Raw genomic sequence first — 16224 nt, 5'->3', positions numbered from 1 at the left:
GGAACAAAGAAACGCCTTAGTTTGCCAACTTTTGTGCTACTTTTCATTGCTTACACTGGGCAAAATTAGTCATGGGCTCTACATTTATTTTATATTTACGAGCTTCATAGAGTCCAACATAATTTAAACTAAAATGTTCTTCTTTAAAAACCATTTAGTTTAAGAAGAAATAACATACTTAAGTTTTAAGTAATTTCAAGCTGAATTTCCTTTCAAACATGAAAAGAATTTTGAAACCCAAGCACTATAAAAAATATCTTCATTTCTCGGAATGACAGTATCGGAGTTTCGCACAAAAAATAAATTATTGCATACTTTTCAGAACCTTTTTAGGAAAGTTTTTGAATTAATATAGTTTTTTACAGTACAAGTACTCTAAACTCGTCAACTTCAAATAGGAGTGACCCTGGACAGCTGCTGGAGGAAAGGAGCTGGAACTCCTCGAAAGCGTTTCGCAAAGAGCCTTAAAGTATCACTCGAGGAATCCAATAAGCCGCCCGGGGCCAAGACAATGGCGCACCAATGATGACAATCATCCGAACGATGATGGGAACTTCAGCGATGAAATGAGTATGATGACTAAGCAAGGTCCACCCTCGGGGAAAGTCGTTACCCCCGCTCCATTTTCCCTTCGCTTTTATTGCAATTTGCGAAAATTTACTAGCGGAGAAAGTGAAAGGAGCAGCTACACACGATATTTGATTACGAAATGCTGGGGAAACTATTCACGAGTCAATAATGATAAACATAAACCCAGAGATTGTGAGCAGTGGAGTGCTGACATCTGATGCCGAAGGACTTGCGCCGAAGGAGCTTCGCCAAAGGACCCCCAGTGGACCGGGCCAGGCATTAATTGCCGAAATTAAATTTATTTCCTTCATTAATACATGGATACACCAGGCGAGATGTCAAGAATCAAGCGCATCCTGTGCCCGGAAAATGAGGAAGTGGAGGGCACGTGGTATACATTGGCTACATTTGAATGACAGCCGAGGTTTGACATTTGCAGCATGTCATGTTGCTTATTAAAAGCATAAATAAGTATACGTGGATAGTTGAATGACAGCGCTAAGGGGAGGATTATATGGGGGTAAGTCCACCCCCGGAAAAAATGTAGTACAACCAAAGGCTTGACCACGGGAAACCCTAGATGAAAACCAGGTACTCGGCTTTCGTAAAATTCCAATCAATTTGCAACAATGGGAATGTCTCAAACTCACCACATGACATTTTACGGACTACAATGCTGGACAATTTGACCCGAACAAAGGCCACAAATCACTGTGCAAATTGTACAAATCTCTCTAGGAAATTCTGTGCCGACAGATAAACAAGTTTTTCCTACAAGGCTTCCTTTCCCCTTGTCAAAATGTTCCACTTTTCAACTGTTCGTGTCGTTAATCAATTAACTTTGGACCACTTTTCCAGGACCGGACACGCCCCCTCACTTTGGTAACTCCCTTCTCCGCTTGACCACTTCAATATGTCAAACAAATCAAACACATAAATCCACCCGCCCAGTTGTAGCTAAGGCCAGATGACAAAAGATGTTGTCCGAGCAAATATTGAAAAGTGAAAAGTTTATATGCTGCCAATATGCGACTCCTTGTGGTCGTCCTTTCATCCTTGATTTATGTCGCAAATTTCTATAATTTATGGCCGCGTTTTCAGGGGAGGATTATACAGTTATGTTGGTCGAATATTAGATTTCCTTTAAAATACTTTCAAAAGTGAAAGATAAAATTTAATTGGGTTTTTTGGTCGGAACACAATTCCCAATAAACTATTAGTAATCAATATAATTTTCAAAAACATTTATAATGGTGTCTAGAAGTATGCAGTAATTTCGCGATTTCAAATATACTGTTGCATACTTTTGAGCACAGATATAAACGATTTCAAATCCTAATGACTTCTATGTAAAAATGGTATATTGTTTTCATGACTTACCAGAATACCCTGTAACATCAAGGGGTGAGTATTTTCTCGAGTACTTACTGGTTATGCTTTTGATAGATTTCTTTGTGTTTTTCTTTGTCCAAAAATGGCAATGATTGAAAGTAGTAATTTGCAGAAGTCCTTTAAGTGTAACAGGCATAGATTTTGCCGGGCAATTAAAAGGATACTCCCCCAAAATCAAATGTGCAAGTCAACGGGATGGATGACGATTGTATGGCTGATTAATCCGCAGCCCAGTAATCAACTGGTTGCCCAGGGCCAAGATCCAATCTGTGTGGGCAGCCCTAAAAGCCGTTTTGCGGTCACACACGTCCCATCTTCAGGACCCTTCTGCGGTTAGACCCCATCTAATCCCATACCGCTGACCAAAAAGGACATGGAAAGGGCGTTCTGGCGTTATGTAATCCGAAGACCTCGTTTTCGTTTATTACTTACCCTTCCGTTTCCCCGGGAAACTGGAACTCAAACTCGGACTGATTGAGCCTGAGTGATGGCAACAGTTGGCATGATTGAATGCCGTCCCTTGGCCCCCGGGAGAATCTCTATCCAAAAATATATTTCATCGCCTTGGCAATGATGAATTCCCGGTGAAATTAGCCCAGTAATTCCGAGTAATTAGTAGCAGTTCGCAGTTCACAGTTGCTCGACATTAGTTACGGCACCTTAAAATTCCATCAACTGAGAACGGCCACACAAATGGCCCATTTCCATACACTTGGCACTCTATAATAATGAAATTATGAGTGCTTATGACCATCGAGAGACCCCTTTACTTAACTTTCCCTTCCCTCGGCTTTCACGCAGATGTTGTCCTGATCCTTTGTCGGGTCAGACTTTAACCATTAGTCTGCCAGTTCGTCCGGCGAACAAGGAATCCATTTCCGATATTGGGTGATAAAATTTTATGAATGTAATTTGCAGCGATTTGTTGCGACGTCTTTCGAGCTGGTCCTCCCAAAAATCCGAAGGGGTTGTCCTTGGGGGTTTTTTCGCTGGATACGATGCCTGTGTCATTGCCAAATTGTTATTGACAACATGACGGGCGAGTCGTAAATACTTATCTAAATATATATCTATGAATGTAATGTGTAATGTGCCATCTATAGTCGGACGTTTGCATTTTCCCTAAATAATTGAAAGCATTTTCCCCCAGACATCCAAAAAAAAATGTTGTCGTTTGGATAAAAGTTTCCCTAGACATTTCTTACTTGGCGAAAGTTTAGCCGATGCTTGAAAGATTAAACGCAAATTAGCCACAAGTTGTGCTTTCAAAATTCAGATGGCTCACACAAGCAGTTCTTTTTCATAGAAATGTATTTGAGTAGTATATTTTAAAGTTATCTTAAGCAGTATAGCAATTTAGCTTGGAAAATATATTTAATTTATCAAAAATGTCTTGAATCTTTTAATATAAAAAATAATGCTACATTTATTTCATCTACAAAATAAAATCGATTATTTAAATACATTTTACTTGTAGCTAACTTAAGTAAAATATCTGCTTTAAAAAAGAATTCGTTCATAAAAGACTTCCTTCACCCTTTAAATGTTAGTTTGGGGACAGTTTTATTGTATTTATTCTCTTATTCTTTAAAACTCCAAAAATCACGTATGATCTTCTCTCAATTAGAAGAGCTAATTTGCCCGATTATCTCAATGGTTTCTCAGATAATAATTCATAATTATCTACAAGCGGTTTGGTTTATCGTTGAAGTTTTCCCGCCACGCCCCCAAGTCATTGAGGATGATAAATGACGTCACCTAGACTTCGCCGATCTATTTAGCATAGAAAGCACATAAAATCATAAACAGGACGCATAAATAACCACATTAAAAAATCGAGAACAATGGTTATGGCGGAAAGAGAAAGTCGGAAAGCGGGGGAAATTTTGAGAAAATAGTGAAAATGTGCAAATTAGACATAGCTGGCGATGATTTTATGGGCCATTTTAAAACATTAAGTTCCGGAGGGATAAGTGCGCCACACCCTCTCAAAAATGTTGGATACACCACCTCATCTGCACGCATGTGACCTGATTTATGGGCAAATATGCTTGATAAATGTGCAGGATTTGAAGGATTTTGCACAATTTACAATAGAGAAGAAGGCTGAAGAAGGCGACAGAAGTGGATGTCCTGCATCCTTGAAAAATCCTGTGGTTGCTCACATATGCGCATAATATTCTCTGCAACGGAAAAATTCGCAATTTGATTTATTGGCCGACTTAGTGAGGGGGAACATTTTCCAAGGGGGGTAGCGGACGTGCTTTTGCAGCTGAAATTGATTTACTTTGATTTTCAGATTTTGCATTTTAAATCGAGGGTTGCTGGTATTAGCCAGGCATAAAAAAAAACAGGGAACCAGGATCGATGTCAATTGGTGACGTCTTTTTGGCGCTTTTGTTTTGCTGTCGCTGCCAATTTATTTTCAATATCATACGGTGTGTGCCGAGCCCTAAGCAGCCATAATTCCCATTGCATTATACGATCCGAATGACAAAACACTCGAAAGGTCCCAGGAAGAGCACACGCGGCCTGCACGCAATTTTAAATGGATTTATTGATACGGTACGGCAGCCACAACAACGGAAAATGGAAAAACACAGGGGTTACAATGTTTGCAAACATGTTTTGGCAGCGGCTATTTCTCAATTGTCACCGGAGGACGACGGCTTGCGAATTAACCCATCAGAAAGGTCGATTCAGCAGCCTGGGAAACTCGGCTTTCCACAGCTCACTTGATTACGCGCATCATTTGCGAATTTTGATTTTAATGGAGAGACTGGTTTCTTTTCAGAAATTGAATTTTGATTAGTTTCCAACACGCGACAGGGAAAAAACGCTAAGGGTCCTTTGATTGATTTGCCGTATTTGTCAGCGATGTCAGGATGCGGTTGCATTTTTTGGGTAGCCAATTTGTTTGCTGCCAAGTTATGGAAATTAGGCAGTAATTGATATACTTTTTTCTCGACTTGCCTAATTTTTAAATTATTCCACTTTTGTGCGGTAATGTTCCCTAAAGTGGTGGCGGAAAATTTTCATTTTCCCCAGGAGCTTCCCTCTTGAGAAATAAATTGTATAAATTTGTTTTTAATAGCCCTCGCATAATGAGGTTTTCTTTGGAGTTTTAATTGAATGAGTGGCTCTCAAAATCAATCTAAGGCGAGGGAAAAATTTAAATATTCCTCAAAATATCCGTTGAAGCATTTTCAATTTCTTTGTCCTCTTACCAACACAAAATAAACACACTCTGAAATATGTACTGAGAACGTTAACAAACCAATCTAAAAACCCAAGACCCTCTTTTCATATGCATTGCTCATAAATGGACGAGCAGGGAAAATTTAATGGACCTCAACCTCAGTTCCATAGCAATTCCGTAAAGGACACTCACAAAGGCAACACCACAACAACAAGCGTAATAAATAATAAATAATATTTCTCATAAATAATTGCTTCCCTTTTTGCTCTCACATCCCCTACTTGAGCCACTGGCGCCCGACGAGGAAAAATAAAAATATGTTAACTAATCACCGTAGGAAAGGATTTTTATGGGTTTTCATTTCCGCATATAATCGACTTATCCCCAGCATTTTCCAACGGCCAGTCAAGAGGAAAAACCCAAGGCGGATATGTGGAACATTTGGGCTGTGCAATCTCTCCACATTTCGAGGTGATATATGTCAGTTGGCGAAATGTTGTGCCGTAGAAAAATGTCATTTCCCGAGCGGAAATGAGCGGCCAACGGCGGGGGAATATTATAACGCAAAACCATAAACAATCCCCGATTGAGTGGCCCAAGAACTTTTGACACAACCAAATCAAGTGAAAGTCAAGTCAAGTCGCCGGGCAATAAAAACTCCGGGGGGCTGGGTTAGTTTCTCGCTTTCTATATTTATGGTTATTGAGTCCGATAACTGGACGACCCTTCGTCGGCAATTATAGCGACTTAATGACTCGGAGACTCCTTCGAGAGCGCGGATTGAAGGTTGCCAGGATACCAGAATACCAGAATACCAGAATACCATAATACCAGGATTCCAGGAACGCTGGCCAAAAGGGCAGCCAAGGCGACCGGCGACGGATGTCATTCACAGCGCTTGTGAATATCCTGCCACGAGGTGTCCTGCGCGTAATTAGAATCCTGAGACGCGACGCATGCCATATTCCAGATTCCGGATAACAACACCGCGGTGGTCTGGATTTTACACTTGAAATAAAAGTTAAAATATTCCTAAATAGAATTTGGAAAATTGTTTCTGAATAGAAAACAAAATACTTTGATTTTTGCGACGTAAACCGTATTTAGTATTTCTTGGGAATTTTTTTAAATAAATATTTTAAAATATTCTTTTTTAAGATATTATCATAGCAAGATTTGCTTGGCAATGAACTAAAGCTGATCAGCTACTTTTGGGAGTCTCAACTTAATATGGAGCATTGTAGTTGGACTGAAAAGCATTCCTTACTAATTTTTTAAAAGTGTGTATATATTTTTATTTAAAAGTCTGATTGTCACTAGGTATTTTTCAGAGTTCACCTTCGATTCTGGTCCTGCCTTTGATTGGCACTAGTCAGTGACCCGCGAGGTGAAATAAATTTAGAAAAAAGAGGAACACAAAGGAGGACGCCACAGGACACTGGTTGAAAGGCAGTTCCTGCTCTCGAGCCTTATCAATTGCCACACACCATGACGACCTCAAGGACTTGGAGCGTCCGCGGCTAATTGTAAATTCAGGACTCCCTTTCCTTCCTGCCAACTGCCCTGAAATACGACTAGAGAAATTTATTGCGTTCCCTTTTTGATAATGACATAATATTTTACGCTTCGACAGAGATCTGTGGAGGGGGCACCACTTGAGCTTCGCGGGGTTTTTATTTAAATTTTATTTGTGTGTGGCGTTGGCTACACATTTCCATTAATTTTAAGTGCTCACTTCGGGGAACTTCCCCTCAAAGTCCATTGTTCGACCGAAAGCGACAGGATCTGTATCTGTATCTGCATCTGCATAATGTTATTGTTATTGACTTTTGCGCGCCGCTCAATCATAATCATAATCAATTGTTGGCCGGAGTCTTACCTGCTGGAATTCTTATCGCCAGCTGCCATTTGCATAATGGAAAAGCTTCCGTTCCTGTCAGAAGTGGACACACTTTTGTGGCAGCTATGCTGGATATTCAATCCAATTGGATTTGGTACACTTTAAATTACACTCCATAAAAATAATGGGAAAGGACCATATATGATGTATAAATATTCTTTATAAAAATGCATTAAGCACAGAGTTTTGTATTATTATTGTATTTCAACAATTTGTGATATGTTAAGTTGGTTACATCCTATGGTTTACTGTAAATGTATCTACAAATATATCTAACATCTAAAGGAAAATATTTTTCTCTGCAATACAGAGCACTAAAAGCTTCTCCTGGAAGTCCAGAAAATGAAAAGGAAAGATGGCCAAAGTTGTTTTGTCAGTGGCATCACGATAAACCGCTTGAAAAATCAAAGATTTGCACAACAAATAACATTTGGCAACATGTTTACCGTTCGACTTAAGAGCCCGCAAAACTGAAGAAGGTCTTTTATAAAAATCTCGAGTGGATTGGGATTGAGACAACTTGGTGGCCACGTGAGCTGCAAGCGGAATCTTCAAAGGTACGCGGCCAATAGGCAAACACGGAATGAAATGCGCAAAATTGCGACCTTAATTTGCCAAAGTAAATACGGAAAATAAAGGAAACGCAGGCTGAAAGGATTTTGGAAATCTAATTTCCAAATTTGATGGCGGAATCGGTGGTTTCCAAAGGGGGAACCCCTTTTTTTCCTGCCCTTTCCTGGGTAAAAATTTACATGGCCATGGACACGCACTCGCTAAAACACACACATGCATATTATTTGCAAATTAGCCTGGATGTCAGAGGACCGAGGGGATGCGAAATTGGTTGGAGTGCTCAGAACCCACTCCTCACATGCGAAATGGAACCAATAAAGCGTGAAGCACGCAGTCGTCGGTCGCCGGTCGCCAAACACCAGCCACGGCTCAATGGTCCTGATTGTTGTCCTGATTCATCTCAGGGTACCCAGTTCTGGGCCAGAGCTTCAGAGATCCTGCTCCTGCTCCTGGCCAGGTCCACGCCGGGATGTCATTTTGTCAAACGCATTTGAAAGTCGCTGGCCCGAGGGTTGGATAAAGGATATGTGTGGATGGAATGGGTTGGCTGATATGGGCAGGCCCCTTTGTTTGCTTTAAAGTTTGCTAAATTTGGTTTATTGCCCATTGATATTTTGTAGTGGGTATTTGGGAATTTTTAAGAAATAGAAGGAGTTTAAAAATATTTAAAATAATTTGTAGCCTATGGATCAGGGTAAGTCCGAGAAGTATTCCAACCCTAGAATTAATGCAATGTGATTCTGAAACAAAAATATTGGTGTATACTCTTAAGCCTTTTAAAAGTGATTTAAAAATCCCATGAGTTCTTTGTCATCTCAGTTATCCTGTGCTTTGTTATAAGCTTTATCCTGTTTAGTGGGTATCTCCTAGTCTAAATTTCGGTATTATGATCTACCAATTTTTTCTGTTTGTTGTCCTTTGCCGGTTTCTGCGGCAACCACACGGGCGTTTCATTAAAGGGTTTGCCCAGGGGGGAGATGCAGGGGACAGCGGTATCTGGTAAACTGACATTGGCCCTGTTTGTCATGTGTGGCACATGATTTGAGGCATTTCTGCTTCGATTGGCTTGAATGGGCTGTTCCAGTGCTGGTAAATTGGGAATGATGAAAGAAGAAAGCCAGAGCGCCATTTGCATGCCCTCCTGCCCACTTTTTTTCCACTCCACCCCTGACTTACGTCCGATGCTTTGAGCACAACTGTACCTTTCAGAATTGATGACTTAGGCCTTCATCTTGACTTTCACTCACCCGCCGACAAGCGGTCATAAGAATTATTAATGAACCATGTTAACAGAGGAATGAATAATCTCAATTTGGATGCAATAAAAAAACGAACATATCAAGTTTCGGAGGTTTGCAGCTGCCCCCTCGATCGCGTGTGGCACCAAAACAAATCATTAATCATCGAAATGTTGCAATTTCTGCGGTTAAAATTAATTTCGTTGAAGAGTACAAAGTGCCGCAGGACGAAAAGGACGAAGTGCCCAAGCCTCGGGGAGCAAAACAACATTAAAAACTACTAAACAGGCGCAGACACAACCCCACAATGGGGGTCCAAGAAAGGAAAGAGGGTGGAGTGCCCCTTGAGCCTGTGGCTGACACATGCGGAGCTTCGTTTTTTATTTTATATTATTTTGGGGTGCCACCAAGCGGCTGCGAGACAGAAAAAAACTTTCACACATTGTTGTGAGGATGTGTAGCGAAAGCGCCGCGGGATATTTTTTGCACCCCGCCCACAGGACGGCGTGAAAACGCACACATTACAAGGGGGATGGGAAAGCTAAGGGTGCGGTTATACATTACAAAAATTTGCCATTTAAGAAACAACTATTTACGAAAATTGAAGGTTTTGGAAAATATATTTTAAAACACTTTTAAATATGTCTAAAAGTATGCAACAATGTCTCTTAAGTCTCGAGTTCGGATTACCAAATGATGTTGCATTTTTCATAGCCCACTTTTTGACACCTTTACAAAAGATATAAGAACCTCATGTTTTTTCAAACACTCTCAATATATTTAAAAATAGTTTTAATAAACTAAATTGTAATTAAATATACCATCATATCATTGAATGAATATTTAATCTTAAAATATACTTTTGTAAATAAATAATTTTTTTTTAAGTTATAAACTTTCTCTAAGTGTCTGGAACTCTTTGTTGTGCTGTAAAAAACGATTTGCGACGATTTGTGTCATGTGAGTGTGCTGGGCTGACGACGGCGCTCCCAAAATCGGTGAAAAGCAGATCGAAGGACGGGTTCCGTGTCATCGGCAATGGCATTGATACTTTGTCAGACGTGTAAATTACATGGCGCATTCCACATGCCGAATTCCGCGCACCCCAACCCCGCTTTTCCGCATGCAAATTTTCCCAAAAATGCGGATGAAAAGCCCGCGACGACATCATCATCATTATTCAAAGGACTCGACGATGTGACGAAGGAAATCCCAAAGGGTTTCGAGCCGGGAAACTACTTTAAATTTCAACCAATTTCAAATGACTTCTTGTCACACATGTGTGGATTACACGGGGGAGTGTGTAAATTCGGTGGGAGGGTCTTATAGGAATTGGGATTGCATCGTTAGTGCAAATCGCATCATCATCAGATCGGCGGAACCAAGTCGACGCTCGTCGCGTGTTTTGATTGATGTTGGACGCTTGTAAGTCCCCGAATTCCCAGTTCCAAATCCTGCCTCCCGAATCCCTTTTCACCATGCGGTTTGACTTGGGAAACCCCTTCTTAAATATTCGATTTTCAGACGGGGTTGGGGAACGCACACACTTTGCATCCGCGTTCATATTTCGTAATTTTTCCCTGGGAATCTCTCGCTTTTCCATTTGACGGCTTGATTTATGATGAATATCGGGGTGATCCGACGGGGTTAAGACCCCTGACAGCTGTGACTTGTTTATAAGGGTTAAGCTGTTTCAATTTCACCCAGTTATTAGGTTAGATAAAGGCGGTAATGATAAGGTTGTGACAGGCCTGACATCAATCGGCTAACAAAAAATAATAAGCGCGAATAACCCTTTTAAAGATTGGTATCGCAAAATGCAGAACAGTATTAATATTTGCAGAGCATTTAAATAAAAATGTAAAAAGGATAAAATTAAAAGTTATAGAATCAAAAAGGTCTGTTTATGGTTCGCATCAGAAAAGCCATTGAGAATTGGGAAAAAGAAAACGTTAACATGGTTATAAAATCGTTTTTAAAAATTTTAATACAGACTGTTAGGGAATTTAAGTAAAATCTCTTAGAGGTATCCGATTTCAAAATCGGGATCCATTTTGGAAACCTTTGGAATTATGGAAAAATCGAACATAAAAGTGAGAAAAAATGTGACCATCGTTTTAAAGATATATTTTTAGTGTAGATTATTAGAGAATTCAACTACATATTTTTAGAGGTATCTCACTCCTAAATCGGGTTTTATTTACACAAGTTATAGACCTTAGAAACACAGTTTTTGTTTCCCGTTCTGATACCCATCAGAAAAAACGTAAAAATCGGACATGAAAAATGGTTTAAAATTGGACTCTCTTTCTAAAGAAATATTTGAATGTAGATTATTAGAGAATTTAAGCACAAACTCATAGAGGTATGCCACTTCGATATCAGGAGCAAATTACCCAAGTTATGAAATTGGGAAGTACAATCTTGGGTTCCCATTCTGAAAGCCTTTGGATTTATGAAAAAATCGAACATGAAAATGTTTTAAAAATTTGACCCTTGTCTTAAAGAAATATTTGAACGTAGATTATTAGAGAATTTAACCACAAACTCATAGAGGTATGCCACTTTGAAATCGGGATCCAGTTACCCAAGTTATGAAATTTTAAAGTACAGTTTAGGGTTCCAAATATAGAAACCATTGGAATTTCGGAAAAATCGGACATGAAAATGCGTTAAAACTTGAACAATCGTTTTAAGGAAACATTTTAGTGTAGAACATAAGATAATTTAACCACAAACTCATAGAGGTATGCCACTTCAAAATCGGGATCCAATAACCCAAGTTATTAAATTTAGAAGGTCAGTTTTGGGGTTCCGCTCTGGAATTACGGAAAAATCAAACGTGAAAATGGGTTAAAAATTGGACCCTTGTTTCAACGAAATATTTTAATGTAGAATATTAGAGAATTCAACTACAAATTCACAGAGGTATCCCACTCCTAAATCAGGATCCAATTACCTAAGTTATCAAATTTTTAAATTTTAAGTTAAGTTTAAAAGTTAAGTTTTGAGTTTCCATTCTGGAAGCAGCGGAGTTCGATTTTTCCGAACATGATTCCAACGTACTTTCATATTCAAAATTAATTGCATACTGTTTAACACTTGTACAAGAAGATCAAAACATTGTGATGTTTAGTATTGTTTAAAATATATTTTTACATAAGTGTGTAATCCCCAACAAAAGTGTAAAAAGAATGGTAGAATGGGCTGTGTCAGTGGACAACTGTTTAACTTGTGTGCAATGAGAAAGCAATTGTAACAAGGCCAGGAATTGCCCACTCATGCGAGACAATTGGACAGGACAAGCCGCCGCGACCCGCTTGACCAGTCATTTGTCAAATTTGACAGTTGCCCTCGCACGGGTGGCAACCCTGGTCAGCGGGGAAGCCCACGGGCGCAGCAATCCCGGCAGCTGGTCAACCTGTTTGAGGTTGCCAGCTCATGCGACAAATGTGCCACGCAGTGGACTTTAAATTCAATTCACACACAATGACTCTCAATTAGACAGCTGAACACCGAATGCTGGAATGGTGTTGGGCAAAACGGGGGAAAACACTTTCTCCGGCTGGTCAAGTGGTCAACGGTCTGTTAATTGGCCAGCACGGAGGCTAAAAGGGTTGAAGGTTGCCATGATGATGATGCTGGGGCAAACTTCAAAACGCATTTTACGCTCGTTAGGTCCTGTTTGGAAGTTTTCAATTTAGAGGGGTTAGAAGGACACTGCTGGTCATTGAGGGACTTTTTTTGGCCCCCTGGCTAATCAATGTATTCATGAGTCAAAAACGGTACAGTCAAGCGTAGGTTAGCTAACAGATACTTTTCACACACCCCCACCTCAAGTTGACTCATTCGATGGGAATCAGTGTTAACACGAAGTGCAAATCAAATTTGCCTCAACTTGCCATTTTTCAAGCTGTCACTAACACTCATGGCCATCATCTCGACCCTAACCCCACTTCCCTTATTTTCTCAGATCGCAAACTTCTCATGACACAATGAAGACACGAACAAACATATTGACAGCTCGTTGCCATTTAGCGAAATGTTTAAATAAAAATTTGCATTCATTTAGCGGGAATGATTTCGCTGCCAGAAGGAAGATATTCCTTTGTCAGTGCTGACAGCTTGGCTGGTTTAAAGCTATTTGGTGAGCTAAAAATATTTATAGGTGTGTTCAAAACTTCTTGAGTTAGAACAACCTACTTGGTTCAGTATTTTATGTTGAAAAATCAAATACAATAAACACAGAATACACTTACATAAGTATATAATTACAAATTATAAAAGATTAAAAAAAAATAAATTAGATTATACAAGTCTTTGTGTTGGTTTAGTAAAGGCTTAATACCTTTTCCTTAAAAAGACTCATATACTTTGAATGCGTATTTAAATTCAGAGATTCTAAAATATTATGAACAACAATTTTTTTCATTGTAAATTTTAATTTTAATCTTTTATCTTGTAACCTTTTAGCTATTTTGATATGCTTTCCATGCATCTCTGCTCGTCACCCTCTAAAAAATAGCAAACTGCCATTGGCGCCAATCAGCAACACGTCAAAAGTAACGGGCTCTTGAAGACACTTACCAACTCCGTGAAACTCCGCGCAACATATGTTCCAGTCAACTTCCTTTGCGAATTTTCAAAAATTGCAAATGCCGCGACGAACACAATAGCTGGGGAGGATTCTTTTTTTTTTGATTCCGTGGGTGAAAGTGTCCTGGCGTGACAGAAATGATTTGGGCGTTGATGTCATCAGCATCAGCATCAAAATTTAGACCTTGCGATTGTAAAAATTAATGATGTTTTGTCGCTAAATAGTTGGGCTGGGAATCAGGGCACATGTGTGACTGAGTGACTTCCTGGGAAAAAAGGAGGACTTTCCATATCCGTTTGCAATTTTTAAGCCCTGTGCAAAGTGTTTTCGTTGGCTTTTCTTTGGGTTCTACTGAGGTTTTCCCTTTTCCTTCGCTGGCGCGTAAATTGACACGACTTTGCTTTCTTTTCCCCCATTTTTTCCTTTCTGCCTCGTTATGCTAATGTCCTTTGGGCCGTAAAAAAAGAGTTTTGATTAATGATGCCACTGGATGATGCAAAGTCGTCGCAGCTGGCCCACCTATATAGAATTGTTATTAAAAAATATGGTGAAGCCCAGTTGAAAACTCTCCACTTACATTCCGCTTCTTGTTTTCTATTTTTCATTTTTTTGAGGGGCAACTTCATATCAGGTTAGCCTCAAGTTACGCTACTTTACTCTTTCAATATTTAATCAATGCTGAGAGCAAACAATCAACCAACCAACCAACAACGATGGGAAACCGAACCTTAATCAAAAAATCAAACAATTGACATTCAATATGGTCTAATTTTTTACGCTGCCATTAAACAAATTATTGGGGAAGTTTGACGGGGAGATGAAAAACCCGAAACGAGTCCTGGCAGGCCATTTCCCCAGAGGACCTGGAGAACATATCAATAAACCAAACAGCGGCCAGGACAAACAATGCCAAGTGAAGAGGATGCCAAAGAAAACTGAGCCCTAGATGGGTAATTGAAAAATGCGAATGAAACTCTATATAGAGCACAAGCCATCTAGTAATTGGGGTCCACACGATGCTGAGCACGACTGTACTGGGGAACGAGGTCAGAGGTCAGACTGTACCTGCCGCTGACAGGAGTACAAAAAGCGACAATAATTGCGCTAAATTTGGTGTAAAATGAGGCAGAATCGCTGGGAAATTTCCGAAAAATTCTATGCAAGATTCACGCATAATTAAGTGCACTCAAAAGGTGGCCGCACAATACACTCTTCCTTTGAGACACTCGGAAAAATTCCTATTAAATGCAACCTAAAAATTGTTCACCAAAGTTAAAACCTGCAAACAATTGTTGTATTTGAACAAATCGCATATTAATAAAATCGTAATTATATTAAGAATGGAAAAATTGATTCAGAATTAACTGAAACCACTCAAATCATTGCATACTTTAAGTTACCTTTTTTACTGATTTAAAAACATAGTAATTTTTGTCGAGAACTTAAAAAATACATAAAAACATATTATATTAGAAAACCAGTTAATTGTATTTAAATTGTACAATAATTTTTTTTAGTGCAGGTTCCAGCTAAGCAGTACCAGAACAGGACAAGAATTCACATTTACATAATGCTCTTTAGAGGGCAGAGGATTTATGTGTGGCACTTGAGTGCCGCAAATTAATTCAAATGAAATGCGTCCAGAACTTAATCCTCTGGTCCATTGTTGTCCTGGATGTCCTGGATATCCTGGATGCCAGTCCACCAGCCCCTTTTCAGGACGACTAATTTGGTGCAATTGCGACACCTAGGAATCGCTTTCTCTTCTTTGATTTGCGCTAATCGCAAAAGTGTCAGCGACCAGGAGAACTTGATGTTTGCCTCGTTTCCGCGTTTAATCACCCCTGGAAAAAGGACCTTTGTTCGGCGGCTGGGAGACCCTGAGAGACCCAGATCCCGAGATGACAGAAATCAGAGCAAAACTAATTTCCCGTTAATGAGGGTCGCTCGTCCAATTTTCCTTATTTTCTTGGTTTCCCTTTTTTTTCCCGTGATTAAGAATTTTTCCCACTTACCCACACATGCGCCTCATTAATAATTTTTTCGCCACTCGCTGCCAGGATCGAGATTAATTTACGCTTCGAAAGGATCTGACGTGTGCCTGTCAGTCGGAAATGTCTCTCTTTTTCGGACCAGCGCCCTCTTTTATCTTCGTAATAATATTAGGATGTGGATGGAGAAGTCCTGACTGCGTATTCCTTATTTTGGGGAAGGAGCTGCGCTGAGGCGTCAAATTGTTATTAATTGAAAGTCAAAAGTTTGCTGCGCGGTGCCAGTTTTAATTGGATTGTTCGCTTATCTATGCGAGAATTAATTAATGAAAAATCAGCAACGGAATGAAAGGAAATCTGTTCAATACAATGAGGTTAGTAATTTATATTTGGGCATTGGAAACCTATTTTGTTTACGGAAATATAAGACATTATGAACTTAAAGGCTCAATGGGTTTTTTAAAAAATAATACAAGTACATACATTTTAATAATTATTATATGTTTATCACGTTTTATTAATTATTATATATTATATATATTTTTGTTTTATATGATAATCTAATTTCAGAGCAGACAATCAGGTTGTAAATATTTAAAGGCAGCGCCTTTCTTTGCTTTTTTACGTTTTAACTTTCCTACAATATAATTCTATTCCCCTCCATATTCATACGTGAAACTCTTTTGTCAGTGAACTCTCACTTTTTAGTGTTTTCTCCGCCCAATATTGGTATTCCTAATAAAAAATCGTGAGCCCATGAGGTC

The sequence above is a fragment of the Drosophila subpulchrella genome, chromosome 3R, assembly GCF_014743375.2.
Source record: "Drosophila subpulchrella strain 33 F10 #4 breed RU33 chromosome 3R, RU_Dsub_v1.1 Primary Assembly, whole genome shotgun sequence".
NCBI classification, from domain to species: Eukaryota; Metazoa; Arthropoda; class Insecta; order Diptera; family Drosophilidae; genus Drosophila; species Drosophila subpulchrella.
The sequence above is the reverse complement of the archived record's forward strand: the minus strand, read 5'-3'. Positions refer to the sequence as shown.